This window comes from Sardina pilchardus, unplaced genomic scaffold (assembly GCF_963854185.1).
Source record: "Sardina pilchardus unplaced genomic scaffold, fSarPil1.1 HAP1_SCAFFOLD_180, whole genome shotgun sequence".
Taxonomy (NCBI): domain Eukaryota; kingdom Metazoa; phylum Chordata; class Actinopteri; order Clupeiformes; family Clupeidae; genus Sardina; species Sardina pilchardus.
The window spans coordinates 44191-56505 of record NW_026910849.1 but is presented as its reverse complement, the minus strand read 5'-3'; the positions used below and the strand labels follow the sequence as shown (position 1 = coordinate 56505).

General features: G+C 55.5%; 43 non-coding genes and 2 pseudogenes across 43 annotated transcripts; all 45 read left to right on the top strand.

Moving 5' to 3' along the window:
* On the top strand, window positions 1-107 carry LOC134074081 (5S ribosomal RNA; annotated as a pseudogene; the record flags this gene model as incomplete).
* Window positions 108-180: 73 nt separating this feature from the next.
* On the top strand, window positions 181-299 carry LOC134074043 (5S ribosomal RNA). The gene has a single exon (XR_009937501.1). It is a non-coding gene; the product is annotated as a 5S ribosomal RNA (ribosomal RNA).
* Window positions 300-372: 73 nt separating this feature from the next.
* Window positions 373-491, top strand: LOC134073823 (5S ribosomal RNA). The gene has a single exon (XR_009937293.1). It is a non-coding gene; the product is annotated as a 5S ribosomal RNA (ribosomal RNA).
* A 73-nt stretch (window positions 492-564) lies between these two features.
* On the top strand, window positions 565-683 carry LOC134074041 (5S ribosomal RNA). The gene has a single exon (XR_009937499.1). It is a non-coding gene; the product is annotated as a 5S ribosomal RNA (ribosomal RNA).
* A 73-nt stretch (window positions 684-756) lies between these two features.
* Window positions 757-875, top strand: LOC134074067 (5S ribosomal RNA). Its single transcript, XR_009937523.1, has one exon. It is a non-coding gene; the product is annotated as a 5S ribosomal RNA (ribosomal RNA).
* A 73-nt stretch (window positions 876-948) lies between these two features.
* LOC134073820 (5S ribosomal RNA) lies at window positions 949-1067 on the top strand. Its single transcript, XR_009937291.1, has one exon. It is a non-coding gene; the product is annotated as a 5S ribosomal RNA (ribosomal RNA).
* Window positions 1068-1140: 73 nt separating this feature from the next.
* LOC134073819 (5S ribosomal RNA) lies at window positions 1141-1259 on the top strand. The gene has a single exon (XR_009937290.1). It is a non-coding gene; the product is annotated as a 5S ribosomal RNA (ribosomal RNA).
* A 73-nt stretch (window positions 1260-1332) lies between these two features.
* LOC134073818 (5S ribosomal RNA) lies at window positions 1333-1451 on the top strand. Its single transcript, XR_009937289.1, has one exon. It is a non-coding gene; the product is annotated as a 5S ribosomal RNA (ribosomal RNA).
* Window positions 1452-1524: 73 nt separating this feature from the next.
* Window positions 1525-1643, top strand: LOC134074039 (5S ribosomal RNA). Its single transcript, XR_009937497.1, has one exon. It is a non-coding gene; the product is annotated as a 5S ribosomal RNA (ribosomal RNA).
* A 73-nt stretch (window positions 1644-1716) lies between these two features.
* Window positions 1717-1835, top strand: LOC134074017 (5S ribosomal RNA). The gene has a single exon (XR_009937476.1). It is a non-coding gene; the product is annotated as a 5S ribosomal RNA (ribosomal RNA).
* Window positions 1836-1908: 73 nt separating this feature from the next.
* On the top strand, window positions 1909-2027 carry LOC134073817 (5S ribosomal RNA). The gene has a single exon (XR_009937288.1). It is a non-coding gene; the product is annotated as a 5S ribosomal RNA (ribosomal RNA).
* Window positions 2028-2100: 73 nt separating this feature from the next.
* LOC134074016 (5S ribosomal RNA) lies at window positions 2101-2219 on the top strand. Its single transcript, XR_009937475.1, has one exon. It is a non-coding gene; the product is annotated as a 5S ribosomal RNA (ribosomal RNA).
* A 73-nt stretch (window positions 2220-2292) lies between these two features.
* LOC134074072 (5S ribosomal RNA) lies at window positions 2293-2411 on the top strand. The gene has a single exon (XR_009937528.1). It is a non-coding gene; the product is annotated as a 5S ribosomal RNA (ribosomal RNA).
* A 73-nt stretch (window positions 2412-2484) lies between these two features.
* Window positions 2485-2603, top strand: LOC134074051 (5S ribosomal RNA). The gene has a single exon (XR_009937508.1). It is a non-coding gene; the product is annotated as a 5S ribosomal RNA (ribosomal RNA).
* A 3793-nt stretch (window positions 2604-6396) lies between these two features.
* Window positions 6397-6515, top strand: LOC134074040 (5S ribosomal RNA). Its single transcript, XR_009937498.1, has one exon. It is a non-coding gene; the product is annotated as a 5S ribosomal RNA (ribosomal RNA).
* Window positions 6516-6588: 73 nt separating this feature from the next.
* LOC134074066 (5S ribosomal RNA) lies at window positions 6589-6707 on the top strand. Its single transcript, XR_009937522.1, has one exon. It is a non-coding gene; the product is annotated as a 5S ribosomal RNA (ribosomal RNA).
* A 73-nt stretch (window positions 6708-6780) lies between these two features.
* LOC134073816 (5S ribosomal RNA) lies at window positions 6781-6899 on the top strand. The gene has a single exon (XR_009937287.1). It is a non-coding gene; the product is annotated as a 5S ribosomal RNA (ribosomal RNA).
* Window positions 6900-6972: 73 nt separating this feature from the next.
* LOC134074107 (5S ribosomal RNA) lies at window positions 6973-7091 on the top strand. The gene has a single exon (XR_009937553.1). It is a non-coding gene; the product is annotated as a 5S ribosomal RNA (ribosomal RNA).
* Window positions 7092-7164: 73 nt separating this feature from the next.
* Window positions 7165-7283, top strand: LOC134074106 (5S ribosomal RNA). The gene has a single exon (XR_009937552.1). It is a non-coding gene; the product is annotated as a 5S ribosomal RNA (ribosomal RNA).
* A 73-nt stretch (window positions 7284-7356) lies between these two features.
* LOC134074105 (5S ribosomal RNA) lies at window positions 7357-7475 on the top strand. Its single transcript, XR_009937551.1, has one exon. It is a non-coding gene; the product is annotated as a 5S ribosomal RNA (ribosomal RNA).
* Window positions 7476-7548: 73 nt separating this feature from the next.
* Window positions 7549-7667, top strand: LOC134074104 (5S ribosomal RNA). Its single transcript, XR_009937550.1, has one exon. It is a non-coding gene; the product is annotated as a 5S ribosomal RNA (ribosomal RNA).
* Window positions 7668-7740: 73 nt separating this feature from the next.
* Window positions 7741-7859, top strand: LOC134074038 (5S ribosomal RNA). The gene has a single exon (XR_009937496.1). It is a non-coding gene; the product is annotated as a 5S ribosomal RNA (ribosomal RNA).
* A 73-nt stretch (window positions 7860-7932) lies between these two features.
* LOC134074015 (5S ribosomal RNA) lies at window positions 7933-8051 on the top strand. The gene has a single exon (XR_009937474.1). It is a non-coding gene; the product is annotated as a 5S ribosomal RNA (ribosomal RNA).
* A 73-nt stretch (window positions 8052-8124) lies between these two features.
* LOC134074102 (5S ribosomal RNA) lies at window positions 8125-8243 on the top strand. The gene has a single exon (XR_009937549.1). It is a non-coding gene; the product is annotated as a 5S ribosomal RNA (ribosomal RNA).
* A 73-nt stretch (window positions 8244-8316) lies between these two features.
* Window positions 8317-8435, top strand: LOC134074013 (5S ribosomal RNA). Its single transcript, XR_009937473.1, has one exon. It is a non-coding gene; the product is annotated as a 5S ribosomal RNA (ribosomal RNA).
* A 73-nt stretch (window positions 8436-8508) lies between these two features.
* Window positions 8509-8627, top strand: LOC134074100 (5S ribosomal RNA). The gene has a single exon (XR_009937547.1). It is a non-coding gene; the product is annotated as a 5S ribosomal RNA (ribosomal RNA).
* Window positions 8628-8700: 73 nt separating this feature from the next.
* On the top strand, window positions 8701-8819 carry LOC134074012 (5S ribosomal RNA). The gene has a single exon (XR_009937472.1). It is a non-coding gene; the product is annotated as a 5S ribosomal RNA (ribosomal RNA).
* Window positions 8820-8892: 73 nt separating this feature from the next.
* LOC134074031 (5S ribosomal RNA) lies at window positions 8893-9011 on the top strand. The gene has a single exon (XR_009937489.1). It is a non-coding gene; the product is annotated as a 5S ribosomal RNA (ribosomal RNA).
* Window positions 9012-9084: 73 nt separating this feature from the next.
* Window positions 9085-9203, top strand: LOC134074079 (5S ribosomal RNA; annotated as a pseudogene).
* Window positions 9204-9276: 73 nt separating this feature from the next.
* On the top strand, window positions 9277-9395 carry LOC134074070 (5S ribosomal RNA). The gene has a single exon (XR_009937526.1). It is a non-coding gene; the product is annotated as a 5S ribosomal RNA (ribosomal RNA).
* Window positions 9396-9468: 73 nt separating this feature from the next.
* Window positions 9469-9587, top strand: LOC134074090 (5S ribosomal RNA). The gene has a single exon (XR_009937537.1). It is a non-coding gene; the product is annotated as a 5S ribosomal RNA (ribosomal RNA).
* Window positions 9588-9660: 73 nt separating this feature from the next.
* Window positions 9661-9779, top strand: LOC134074053 (5S ribosomal RNA). Its single transcript, XR_009937510.1, has one exon. It is a non-coding gene; the product is annotated as a 5S ribosomal RNA (ribosomal RNA).
* Window positions 9780-9852: 73 nt separating this feature from the next.
* On the top strand, window positions 9853-9971 carry LOC134073934 (5S ribosomal RNA). The gene has a single exon (XR_009937398.1). It is a non-coding gene; the product is annotated as a 5S ribosomal RNA (ribosomal RNA).
* Window positions 9972-10044: 73 nt separating this feature from the next.
* LOC134074010 (5S ribosomal RNA) lies at window positions 10045-10163 on the top strand. The gene has a single exon (XR_009937470.1). It is a non-coding gene; the product is annotated as a 5S ribosomal RNA (ribosomal RNA).
* A 73-nt stretch (window positions 10164-10236) lies between these two features.
* On the top strand, window positions 10237-10355 carry LOC134074021 (5S ribosomal RNA). Its single transcript, XR_009937480.1, has one exon. It is a non-coding gene; the product is annotated as a 5S ribosomal RNA (ribosomal RNA).
* Window positions 10356-10428: 73 nt separating this feature from the next.
* On the top strand, window positions 10429-10547 carry LOC134074009 (5S ribosomal RNA). Its single transcript, XR_009937469.1, has one exon. It is a non-coding gene; the product is annotated as a 5S ribosomal RNA (ribosomal RNA).
* Window positions 10548-10620: 73 nt separating this feature from the next.
* Window positions 10621-10739, top strand: LOC134074042 (5S ribosomal RNA). The gene has a single exon (XR_009937500.1). It is a non-coding gene; the product is annotated as a 5S ribosomal RNA (ribosomal RNA).
* A 73-nt stretch (window positions 10740-10812) lies between these two features.
* LOC134074008 (5S ribosomal RNA) lies at window positions 10813-10931 on the top strand. Its single transcript, XR_009937467.1, has one exon. It is a non-coding gene; the product is annotated as a 5S ribosomal RNA (ribosomal RNA).
* A 73-nt stretch (window positions 10932-11004) lies between these two features.
* LOC134074049 (5S ribosomal RNA) lies at window positions 11005-11124 on the top strand. Its single transcript, XR_009937506.1, has one exon. It is a non-coding gene; the product is annotated as a 5S ribosomal RNA (ribosomal RNA).
* A 73-nt stretch (window positions 11125-11197) lies between these two features.
* Window positions 11198-11316, top strand: LOC134073815 (5S ribosomal RNA). Its single transcript, XR_009937286.1, has one exon. It is a non-coding gene; the product is annotated as a 5S ribosomal RNA (ribosomal RNA).
* Window positions 11317-11389: 73 nt separating this feature from the next.
* Window positions 11390-11508, top strand: LOC134074007 (5S ribosomal RNA). The gene has a single exon (XR_009937466.1). It is a non-coding gene; the product is annotated as a 5S ribosomal RNA (ribosomal RNA).
* Window positions 11509-11581: 73 nt separating this feature from the next.
* On the top strand, window positions 11582-11700 carry LOC134074006 (5S ribosomal RNA). Its single transcript, XR_009937465.1, has one exon. It is a non-coding gene; the product is annotated as a 5S ribosomal RNA (ribosomal RNA).
* A 73-nt stretch (window positions 11701-11773) lies between these two features.
* LOC134074005 (5S ribosomal RNA) lies at window positions 11774-11892 on the top strand. Its single transcript, XR_009937464.1, has one exon. It is a non-coding gene; the product is annotated as a 5S ribosomal RNA (ribosomal RNA).
* Window positions 11893-11965: 73 nt separating this feature from the next.
* On the top strand, window positions 11966-12084 carry LOC134074004 (5S ribosomal RNA). Its single transcript, XR_009937463.1, has one exon. It is a non-coding gene; the product is annotated as a 5S ribosomal RNA (ribosomal RNA).
* A 73-nt stretch (window positions 12085-12157) lies between these two features.
* LOC134074003 (5S ribosomal RNA) lies at window positions 12158-12276 on the top strand. The gene has a single exon (XR_009937462.1). It is a non-coding gene; the product is annotated as a 5S ribosomal RNA (ribosomal RNA).
* Window positions 12277-12315: the final 39 nt, after the last annotated feature.

The window sequence follows — 12315 nt, the reverse complement described above, 5'->3', positions numbered from 1 at the left end:
ACCGCGCTGAGCACGCCCGCTCTCGTCTGATCTCGGAAGCTAAGCAGCGCAGGGCCCGGTTAGTACTTGGATGGGAGACCGCCTGGGAATACCGGGTGCCGTAAGCGTTTTGCTTTGGATTGAGCTGCTTGCAGCCGCACCAGCTGCGCTTGAGGACTGGGTCCGAGTGGGGAGTTAATCGCTCACGGCCATACCGCGCTGAGCACGCCCGCTCTCGTCTGATCTCGGAAGCTAAGCAGCGCAGGGCCCGGTTAGTACTTGGATGGGAGACCGCCTGGGAATACCGGGTGCTGTAAGCGTTTTGCTTTGGATTGAGCTGCTTGCAGCCGCACCAGCTGCGCTTGAGGACTGGGTCCGAGTGGGGAGTTAATCGCTTACGGCCATACCGCGCTGAGCACGCCCGCTCTCGTCTGATCTCGGAAGCTAAGCAGCGCAGGGCCCGGTTAGTACTTGGATGGGAGACCGCCTGGGAATACCGGGTGCCGTAAGCGTTTTGCTTTGGATTGAGCTGCTTGCAGCCGCACCAGCTGCGCTTGAGGACTGGGTCCGAGTGGGGAGTTAATCGCTTACGGCCGTACCGCGCTGAGCACGCCCGCTCTCGTCTGATCTCGGAAGCTAAGCAGCGCAGGGCCCGGTTAGTACTTGGATGGGAGACCGCCTGGGAATACCGGGTGCTGTAAGCGTTTTGCTTTGGATTGAGCTGCTTGCAGCCGCACCAGCTGCGCTTGAGGACTGGGTCCGAGTGGGGAGTTAATCGCTTACGGCCGTACCGCGCTGAGCACGCCCGCTCTCGTCTGTTCTCGGAAGCTAAGCAGCGCAGGGCCCGGTTAGTACTTGGATGGGAGACCGCCTGGGAATACCGGGTGCCGTAAGCGTTTTGCTTTGGATTGAGCTGCTTGCAGCCGCACCAGCTGCGCTTGAGGACTGGGTCCGAGTGGGGAGTTAATCGCTTACGGCCATACCGCGCTGAGCACGCCCGCTCTCGTCTGATCTCGGAAGCTAAGCAGCGCAGGGCCCGGTTAGTACTTGGATGGGAGACCGCCTGGGAATACCGGGTGCCGTAAGCGTTTTGCTTTGGATTGAGCTGCTTGCAGCCGCACCAGCTGCGCTTGAGGACTGGGTCCGAGTGGGGAGTTAATCGCTTACGGCCATACCGCGCTGAGCACGCCCGCTCTCGTCTGATCTCGGAAGCTAAGCAGCGCAGGGCCCGGTTAGTACTTGGATGGGAGACCGCCTGGGAATACCGGGTGCCGTAAGCGTTTTGCTTTGGATTGAGCTGCTTGCAGCCGCACCAGCTGCGCTTGAGGACTGGTTCCGAGTGGGGAGTTAATCGCTTACGGCCATACCGCGCTGAGCACGCCCGCTCTCGTCTGATCTCGGAAGCTAAGCAGCGCAGGGCCCGGTTAGTACTTGGATGGGAGACCGCCTGGGAATACCGGGTGCCGTAAGCGTTTTGCTTTGGATTGAGCTGCTTGCAGCCGCACCAGCTGCGCTTGAGGACTGGGTCCGAGTGGGGAGTTAATCGCTCACGGCCATACCGCGCTGAGCACGCCCGCTCTCGTCTGATCTCGGAAGCTAAGCAGCGCAGGGCCCGGTTAGTACTTGGATGGGAGACCGCCTGGGAATACCGGGTGCCGTAAGCGTTTTGCTTTGGATTGAGCTGCTTGCAGCCGCACCAGCTGCGCTTGAGGACTGGGTCCGAGTGGGGAGATAATCGCTTACGGCCATACCGCGCTGAGCACGCCCGCTCTCGTCTGATCTCGGAAGCTAAGCAGCGCAGGGCCCGGTTAGTACTTGGATGGGAGACCGCCTGGGAATACCGGGTGCTGTAAGCGTTTTGCTTTGGATTGAGCTGCTTGCAGCCGCACCAGCTGCGCTTGAGGACTGGGTCCGAGTGGGGAGTTAATCGCTTACGGCCATACCGCGCTGAGCACGCCCGCTCTCGTCTGATCTCGGAAGCTAAGCAGCGCAGGGCCCGGTTAGTACTTGGATGGGAGACCGCCTGGGAATACCGGGTGCCGTAAGCGTTTTGCTTTGGATTGAGCTGCTTGCAGCCGCACCAGCTGCGCTTGAGGACTGGGTCCGAGTGGGGAGTTAATCGCTTACGGCCATACCGCGCTGAGCACGCCCGCTCTCGTCTGATCTCGGAAGCTAAGCAGCGCAGGGCCCGGTTAGTACTTGGATGGGAGACCGCCTGGGAATACCGGGTGCTGTAAGCGTTTTGCTTTGGATTGAGCTGCTTGCAGCCGCACCAGCTGCGCTTGAGGACTGGGTCCGAGTGGGGAGTTAATCGCTTACGGCCATACCGCGCTGAGCACGCCCGCTCTCGTCTAGTCTCGGAAGCTAAGCAGCGCAGGGCCCGGTTAGTACTTGGATGGGAGACCGCCTGGGAATACCGGGTGCCGTAAGCGTTTTGCTTTGAATTGAGCTGCTTGCAGCCGCACCAGCTGCGCTTGAGGACTGGGTCCGAGTGGGGAGTTAATCGCTTACGGCCATACCGCGCTGAGCACGCCCGCTCTCGTCTGATCTCGGAAGCTAAGCAGCGCAGGGCCCGGTTAGTACTTGGATGGGAGACCGCCTGGGAATACCGGATGCTGTAAGCGTTTTGCTTTGGATTGAGCTGCTTGCAGCCGCACCAGCTGCGCTTGAGGACTGGGTCCGAGTGGAGAGTTAATCGCTTACAGCCGTACCGCGCTGAGCACGCCCGCTCTCGTCTGTTCTCGGAAGCTAAGCAGCGCAGGGCCCGGTTAGTACTTGGATGGGAGACCGCCTGGGAATGGCTCATGACCCCCACAAGTACATATTGCTCAGCCCTGGGAGCGAGCAAAAAGGATCAAAACGGACAGCTCCATCTGGTGGTCAAAGTCCTGAAGTGTTATTTATTCGGTGGCCTAATTTATTGAAATCCATTAGTCTGCTGAATGTTTTGCTCTTTATTTCCATAGTTTGATTTGATCTAGCTGATGAGATTCATAATTTTCAAGAGCAATATTACATTTGGGCTGAATCAAGACATGGTGTAATGCATCAGTGAACTGTCACTTTGTCTGGAAGACATCAGAGCCGTTCACAGAAGTCATCGTTGTGATCACTCAGGGGATACAGCCAGCGCACAGAGGGGTGTATTCATACCTCTGGTAGAGGCAGAGAAGACACAAGGACTTCTAAATTATGTGGGTTTTTTTACACTATCCCACCCCTTCTGAAACCCAAGCATACAGAGACTCCAACATACTTGAAATACTTTTACAACTTTTATTTTTCACCTAGAATGTGTTTCATTTGAAAAGCAGTGCATGAAAGCACATGTGAAACATTTACTACCATTTGCAAACATTTAGTTAAACATGGAGCTGACAGACATACAAACATTACAAGGACACACACACACACACACACACACACACACACACACACACACACACACACACACACACAACAATAATAATAATAATAAATCAAGAACACTTAATTAAAAACACAAACTTGTACTTCAGATAAAAAAAATGAACAATTGGTTTGTACTGGCCAAAAGCCCAATAAATAACAGGATTATCCAAAGACTCAGGTCACCAATCAACAAATAAAGGCTCAAGCCATTCCTGTAAGATACATTTGTTGTGTGTTTTCAAGACATACAAACATCACAAAGACATGAAGCTGACAAAGACAAACAAACAACACGTATGACAAAAACAGATGATATGAACATGAACGACCATTAAAGGGTATGCAAACTGATTGTGTTAGATCGGAAGGTTAAAATGATGGAGGTTAGATTGGCCTTGATATTGAACATGACAGAACATATTTATATATATAAAAAGATAATACAAAGTGCCTTTTAAGAGCAACATAAGTAATAATAAAAAACAAACACAAGAACATTTTTAAACTGTTAAGTGCATGTTTTAAAATTTTGAACTATACAAATAAATAGATTGCTTGTTTTTGTGCATGTGTTTGTTTGTGTTTCAAAGTACTTCAGCATAACACAAACAAGCCTCTTTCTCTCTCCTACAGATGGCACAGGAGAAGTGGCATCACACAGGTGAGTTATTTACAGTTATTCACATAGTTCTCCTCTTTTCCAACTCCGCATCCACCACACATTTCAAGTGTTCAAAGCTGTCGTACACCACAGTGTCAGACCCAGAGGTGGTGGATATCCTAGTGGATGGACAGGAAGAAAATATCTTCTGGGTGCTTCCAGACACTTTAAGGTGTGTACCTCTTCCGCTGTCCACTACAATTGGGCACGTGGCAAGCCCCACATGGCCGCGAGGGCTTGTTTGGCATGAATGCCTTGACTGTTGGTGCAGGACGTACAAAGCTCTGGCTGCACGATGGCCCACGAAACAGGACGGAGGGAGCCTGTGGCTGTGGGGGGAGAACCAGCAGTATGGGTGCTGCCGACACAGGGGGTGGCGCATAGGTGGGCGCAGCAGGCTTTGGCTGGAGATGGGTGGACGCAGCAGGCCCTGGCAGAATGGGGATGGGCGCAGCAGGCTTTGGCCGAGAAGAGGAGGACGACACCGTGGGCTGAACGGACCGGTTCACAGGAGGCACAGGCTCTGGCTCTTCAACATATAATCTGGAAATATAAAATACACATGCAATGAGTATTGATATTACGTGTGTGCTATTTGCTTTCCACAGCCAACAGGTGAAAAAAAGTGCTTATGACAACCAAAAACAGCCCATTCATTCATCACTTTGTTTTTAACATGCAAATCGCGGTTGACATGTTTACACTTCTAAGGCATATTTATACATCAAACGTCAACTCCACACTTAAAGGGATAATCCGGAGTGAAATGCACTTTAGATCAATTTTTCGGACTATTGGGAGTACATACGTTGAGTTGACACCAAAATCATGTCATTCGGATGTATTTTGAGAAAGTTCGCGCTCACCGTTTTTAGCCAAAACTCGTTAGCCTGGAAGTGACCGGGGCGTGTCCTTTTTCCGCTACAAAAACGCTATTTTTATACCTCTTCTACAGTTCCAAACAACACTACACTTACGTGGTAGTGAGTAGAGGTTCCCTAAAGCCAAACCGAAGTATCCGCACGTCTTTATGTGGTCGGATAGAGAGTCCAGAATGAATTTAATCGAGTCCGTACCTTTCCGGAAATGTTAGTAAAGTGTTGTGAAAACGTTGCTAGCTGCAACAGCGACATTTCCGGAAAGGTACTGACTCGATTAAATTCATTCTGGACTCTCTATCCGACCACATAAAGACGTGGGGATACTTCGGTTTGGCTTTAGGGACCCTCTACTCACTACCACGTAAGTGTAGTGTTGTTTGGAACAGTAGAAGAGGTATAAAAATAGCGTTTTGTAGCGGCGAAATGACATGCCCGAGTCACCTCCAGGCTAACGAGTTTTGGCTAAAAACGGTGAGCTCGAACTTTCTCAAAATACATCCGAATGACATGATTTTGGTGTCAACTCAACGTATGTACTCCCAGTAGTCCGAAAAATTGATCTAAAGTGCATTTCACTCCGGATTATCCCTTTAAGTAACACCACCTCTATGGTCTTAAAAAGTGAGCTAGAGTGTCTGATGACATTTTTAAAGTGTTTCCAGGGATTGTCAGGTCATTACAGTGGCGATTGGTATATCTCATTCATTCACGTTCAATGTATTGTTTACCTCTGACAGGTGAAGGCGACACCGGTGGTAGCTAACGCTAGCTCGACAGAGGCGGCGGCTGAACAGTGAATGAAAACTTTGTCTATAGCCCCCAACTCCCACAAACACGAATTACTTATGAATACTAAGAAAACTATCTTCAAACAACACATTTGGGCTCTTAGACACTTTCAACGCATAGCAAACTCTACCGTTGTTACAGTGAGCAGCACTGTTTACCTTTGCGGCGCCGGGTCAGAGTCAGCCTGCTAACGTTACGAGCTGCTAACGAGATATCGTGTAAAACATTGAATATCGGACCAACTATTAAAAAATACATCGAGTTTCATTCATTACTTGGCACATAACTATACAAAACTTACCTGAGAGTAAAAAACAAAAGGTCCAATGGGTCGGGAAAACGCCGCCGATACCGGAGTAGTAAAAGATGGCCGCCAGTATTTTTTGAGACGCAGCTTAACAGCGCCGACGTCATGACGTCGTGAATATTTTCCGATCCTCGCTCAATGATTGGTCTGTTGAGCGCTCAGCTCTGCTCAGCATTGCTCAGTGATTGGCTGAAGGCTGCTCAGCTTTGCTCAGCATTGCTCAGTGATTGGCCGGTTGAGCAGAGGATATGTACTTGGGGGAGAAAGTGCCTGGGAATACCGGGTGCTGTAAGCGTTTTGCTTTGGATTGAGCTGCTTGCAGCCGCACCAGCTGCGCTTGAGGACTGGGTCCGAGTGGGGAGTTAATCGCTTACGGCCGTACCGCGCTGAGCACGCCCGCTCTCGTCTGATCTCGGAAGCTAAGCAGCGCAGGGCCCGGTTAGTACTTGGATGGGAGACCGCCTGGGAATACCGGGTGCTGTAAGCGTTTTGCTTTGGATTGAGCTGCTTGCAGCCGCACCAGCTGCGCTTGAGGACTGGGTCCGAGTGGGGAGTTAATCGCTTACGGCCGTACCGCGCTGAGCACGCCCGCTCTCGTCTGTTCTCGGAAGCTAAGCAGCGCAGGGCCCGGTTAGTACTTGGATGGGAGACCGCCTGGGAATACCGGGTGCCGTAAGCGTTTTGCTTTGGATTGAGCTGCTTGCAGCCGCACCAGCTGCGCTTGAGGACTGGGTCCGAGTGGGGAGTTAATCGCTTACGGCCATACCGCGCTGAGCACGCCCGCTCTCGTCTGATCTCGGAAGCTAAGCAGCGCAGGGCCCGGTTAGTACTTGGATGGGAGACCGCCTGGGAATACCGGGTGCCGTAAGCGTTTTGCTTTGGATTGAGCTGCTTGCAGCCGCACCAGCTGCGCTTGAGGACTGGGTCCGAGTGGGGAGTTAATCGCTTACGGCCATACCGCGCTGAGCACGCCCGCTCTCGTCTGATCTCGGAAGCTAAGCAGCGCAGGGCCCGGTTAGTACTTGGATGGGAGACCGCCTGGGAATACCGGGTGCCGTAAGCGTTTTGCTTTGGATTGAGCTGCTTGCAGCCGCACCAGCTGCGCTTGAGGACTGGGTCCGAGTGGGGAGTTAATCGCTTACGGCCATACCGCGCTGAGCACGCCCGCTCTCGTCTGATCTCGGAAGCTAAGCAGCGCAGGGCCCGGTTAGTACTTGGATGGGAGACCGCCTGGGAATACCGGGTGCCGTAAGCGTTTTGCTTTGGATTGAGCTGCTTGCAGCCGCACCAGCTGCGCTTGAGGACTGGGTCCGAGTGGGGAGTTAATCGCTTACGGCCATACCGCGCTGAGCACGCCCGCTCTCGTCTGATCTCGGAAGCTAAGCAGCGCAGGGCCCGGTTAGTACTTGGATGGGAGACCGCCTGGGAATACCGGGTGCCGTAAGCGTTTTGCTTTGGATTGAGCTGCTTGCAGCCGCACCAGCTGCGCTTGAGGACTGGTTCCGAGTGGGGAGTTAATCGCTTACGGCCATACCGCGCTGAGCACGCCCGCTCTCGTCTGATCTCGGAAGCTAAGCAGCGCAGGGCCCGGTTAGTACTTGGATGGGAGACCGCCTGGGAATACCGGGTGCCGTAAGCGTTTTGCTTTGGATTGAGCTGCTTGCAGCCGCACCAGCTGCGCTTGAGGACTGGGTCCGAGTGGGGAGTTAATCGCTCACGGCCATACCGCGCTGAGCACGCCCGCTCTCGTCTGATCTCGGAAGCTAAGCAGCGCAGGGCCCGGTTAGTACTTGGATGGGAGACCGCCTGGGAATACCGGGTGCCGTAAGCGTTTTGCTTTGGATTGAGCTGCTTGCAGCCGCACCAGCTGCGCTTGAGGACTGGGTCCGAGTGGGGAGTTAATCGCTTACGGCCATACCGCGCTGAGCACGCCCGCTCTCGTCTGATCTCGGAAGCTAAGCAGCGCAGGGCCCGGTTAGTACTTGGATGGGAGACCGCCTGGGAATACCGGGTGCTGTAAGCGTTTTGCTTTGGATTGAGCTGCTTGCAGCCGCACCAGCTGCGCTTGAGGACTGGGTCCGAGTGGGGAGTTAATCGCTTACGGCCATACCGCGCTGAGCACGCCCGCTCTCGTCTGATCTCGGAAGCTAAGCAGCGCAGGGCCCGGTTAGTACTTGGATGGGAGACCGCCTGGGAATACCGGGTGCCGTAAGCGTTTTGCTTTGGATTGAGCTGCTTGCAGCCGCACCAGCTGCGCTTGAGGACTGGGTCCGAGTGGGGAGTTAATCGCTTACGGCCATACCGCGCTGAGCACGCCCGCTCTCGTCTGATCTCGGAAGCTAAGCAGCGCAGGGCCCGGTTAGTACTTGGATGGGAGACCGCCTGGGAATACCGGGTGCTGTAAGCGTTTTGCTTTGGATTGAGCTGCTTGCAGCCGCACCAGCTGCGCTTGAGGACTGGGTCCGAGTGGGGAGTTAATCGCTTACGGCCATACCGCGCTGAGCACGCCCGCTCTCGTCTGATCTCGGAAGCTAAGCAGCGCAGGGCCCGGTTAGTACTTGGATGGGAGACCGCCTGGGAATACCGGGTGCCGTAAGCGTTTTGCTTTGGATTGAGCTGCTTGCAGCCGCACCAGCTGCGCTTGAGGACTGGGTCCGAGTGGGGAGTTAATCGCTTACGGCCATACCGCGCTGAGCACGCCCGCTCTCGTCTGATCTCGGAAGCTAAGCAGCGCAGGGCCCGGTTAGTACTTGGATGGGAGACCGCCTGGGAATACCGGGTGCTGTAAGCGTTTTGCTTTGGATTGAGCTGCTTGCAGCCGCACCAGCTGCGCTTGAGGACTGGGTCCGAGTGGGGAGTTAATCGCTTACGGCCATACCGCGCTGAGCACGCCCGCTCTCGTCTGATCTCGGAAGCTAATCAGCGCAGGGCCCGGTTAGTACTTGGATGGGAGACCGCCTGGGAATACCGGGTGCCGTAAGCGTTTTGCTTTGAATTGAGCTGCTTGCAGCCGCACCAGCTGCGCTTGAGGACTGGGTCCGAGTGGGGAGTTAATCGCTTACGGCCGTACCGCGCTGAGCACGCCCGCTCTCGTCTGATCTCGGAAGCTAAGCAGCGCAGGGCCCGGTTAGTACTTGGATGGGAGACCGCCTCGGAATACCGGATGCTGTAAGCGTTTTGCTTTGGATTGAGCTGCTTGCAGCCGCACCAGCTGCGCTTGAGGACTGGGTCCGAGTGGGGAGTTAATCGCTTACGGCCGTACCGCGCTGAGCACGCCCGCTCTCGTCTGTTCTCGGAAGCTAAGCAGCGCAGGGCCCGGTTAGTACTTGGATGGGAGACCGCCTGGGAATACCGGGTGCTGTAAGCGTTTTGCTTTGGATTGAGCTGCTTGCAGCCGCACCAGCTGCGCTTGAGGACTGGGTCCGAGTGGGGAGTTAATCGCTTACGGCCATACCGCGCTGAGCACGCCCGCTCTCGTCTGATCTCGGAAGCTAAGCAGCGCAGGGCCCGGTTAGTACTTGGATGGGAGACCGCCTGGGAATACCGGGTGCTGTAAGCCTTTTGCTTTGGATTGAGCTGCTTGCAGCCGCACCAGCTGCGCTTGAGGACTGGGTCCGAGTGGGGAGTTAATCGCTTACGGCCATACCGCGCTGAGCACGCCCGCTCTCGTCTGATCTCGGAAGCTAAGCAGCGCAGGGCCCGGTTAGTACTTGGATGGGAGACCGCCTGGGAATACCGGGTGCTGTAAGCCTTTTGCTTTGGATTGAGCTGCTTGCAGCCGCACCAGCTGCGCTTGAGGACTGGGTCCGAGTGGGGAGTTAATCGCTTACGGCCATACCGCGCTGAGCACGCCCGCTCTCGTCTGATCTCGGAAGCTAAGCAGCGCAGGGCCCGGTTAGTACTTGGATGGGAGACCGCCTGGGAATACCGGGTGCTGTAAGCCTTTTGCTTTGGATTGAGCTGCTTGCAGCCGCACCAGCTGCGCTTGAGGACTGGGTCCGAGTGGGGAGTTAATTGCTTACGGCCATACCGCGCTGAGCACGCCCGCTCTCGTCTGATCTCGGAAGCTAAGCAGCGCAGGGCCCGGTTAGTACTTGGATGGGAGACCGCCTGGGAATACCGGGTGCTGTAAGCGTTTTGCTTTGGATTGAGCTGCTTGCAGCCGCACCAGCTGCGCTTGAGGACTGGGTCCGAGTGGGGAGTTAATCGCTTACGGCCATACCGCGCTGAGCACGCCCGCTCTCGTCTGATCTCGGAAGCTAAGCAGTGCAGGGCCCGGTTAGTACTTGGATGGGAGACCGCCTGGGAATACCGGGTGCTGTAAGCGTTTTGCTTTGGATTGAGCTGCTTGCAGCCGCACCAGCTGCGCTTGAGGACTGGGTCCGAGTGGGGAGTTAATCGCTTACGGCCATACCGCGCTGAGCACGCCCGCTCTCGTCTGATCTCGGAAGCTAAGCAGCGCAGGGCCCGGTTAGTACTTGGATGGGAGACCGCCTGGGAATACCGGGTGCTGTAAGCGTTTTGCTTTGGATTGAGCTGCTTGCAGCCGCACCAGCTGCGCTTGAGGACTGGGTCCGAGTGGGGAGTTAATCGCTTACGGCCATACCGCGCTGAGCACGCCCGCTCTCGTCTGATCTCGGAAGCTAAGCAGCGCAGGGCCCGGTTAGTATTTGGATGGGAGACCGCCTGGGAATACCGGGTGCTGTAAGCGTTTTGCTTTGGATTGAGCTGCTTGCAGCCGCACCAGCTGCGCTTGAGGACTGGGTCCGAGTGGGGAGTTAATCGCTTACGGCCATACCGCGCTGAGCACGCCCGCTCTCGTCTGATCTCGGAAGCTAAGCAGCGCAGGGCCCGGTTAGTACTTGGATGGGAGACCGCCTGGGAATACCGGGTGCTGTAAGCGTTTTGCTTTGGATTGAGCTGCTTGCAGCCGCACCAGCTGCGCTTGAGGACTGGGTCCGAGTGGGGAGTTAATCGCTTACGGCCATACCGCGCTGAGCACGCCCGCTCTCGTCTGATCTCGGAAGCTAAGCAGCGCAGGGCCCGGGTTAGTACTTGGATGGGAGACCGCCTGGGAATACCGGGTGCTGTAAGCGTTTTGCTTTGGATTGAGCTGCTTGCAGCCGCACCAGCTGCGCTTGAGGACTGGGTCCGAGTGGGGAGTTAATCGCTTACGGCCATACCGCGCTGAGCACGCCCGCTCTCGTCTGATCTCGGAAGCTAAGCAGCGCAGGGCCCGGTTAGTACTTGGATGGGAGACCGCCTGGGAATACCGGGTGCTGTAAGCCTTTTGCTTTGGATTGAGCTGCTTGCAGCCGCACCAGCTGCGCTTGAGGACTGGGTCCGAGTGGGGAGTTAATCGCTTACGGCCATACCGCGCTGAGCACGCCCGCTCTCGTCTGATCTCGGAAGCTAAGCAGCGCAGGGCCCGGTTAGTACTTGGATGGGAGACCGCCTGGGAATACCGGGTGCTGTAAGCGTTTTGCTTTGGATTGAGCTGCTTGCAGCCGCACCAGCTGCGCTTGAGGACTGGGTCCGAGTGGGGAGTTAATCGCTTACGGCCATACCGCGCTGAGCACGCCCGCTCTCGTCTGATCTCGGAAGCTAAGCAGCGCAGGGCCCGGTTAGTACTTGGATGGGAGACCGCCTGGGAATACCGGGTGCTGTAAGCGTTTTGCTTTGGATTGAGCTGCTTGCAGCCGCACCAGCTGCGCTTGAGGACTGGGTCCGAGTGGGGAGTTAATCGCTTACGGCCATACCGCGCTGAGCACGCCCGCTCTCGTCTGATCTCGGAAGCTAAGCAGCGCAGGGCCCGGTTAGTACTTGGATGGGAGACCGCCTGGGAATACCGGGTGCTGTAAGCGTTTTGCTTTGGATTGAGCTGCTTGCAGCCGCACCAGCTGCGCTTGAGGACTGGGTCCGAGTGGGGAGTTAATCGCTTACGGCCATACCGCGCTGAGCACGCCCGCTCTCGTCTGATCTCGGAAGCTAAGCAGCGCAGGGCCCGGTTAGTACTTGGATGGGAGACCGCCTGGGAATACCGGGTGCTGTAAGCGTTTTGCTTTGGATTGAGCTGCTTGCAGCCGCACCAGCTGCGCTTGAGGACTGGGTCCGAGTGGGGAGTTAATCGCTTACGGCCATACCGCGCTGAGCACGCCCGCTCTCGTCTGATCTCGGAAGCTAAGCAGCGCAGGGCCCGGTTAGTACTTGGATGGGAGACCGCCTGGGAATACCGGGTGCTGTAAGCGTTTTGCTTTGGATTGAGCTGCTTGCAGCCGCACCAGCTG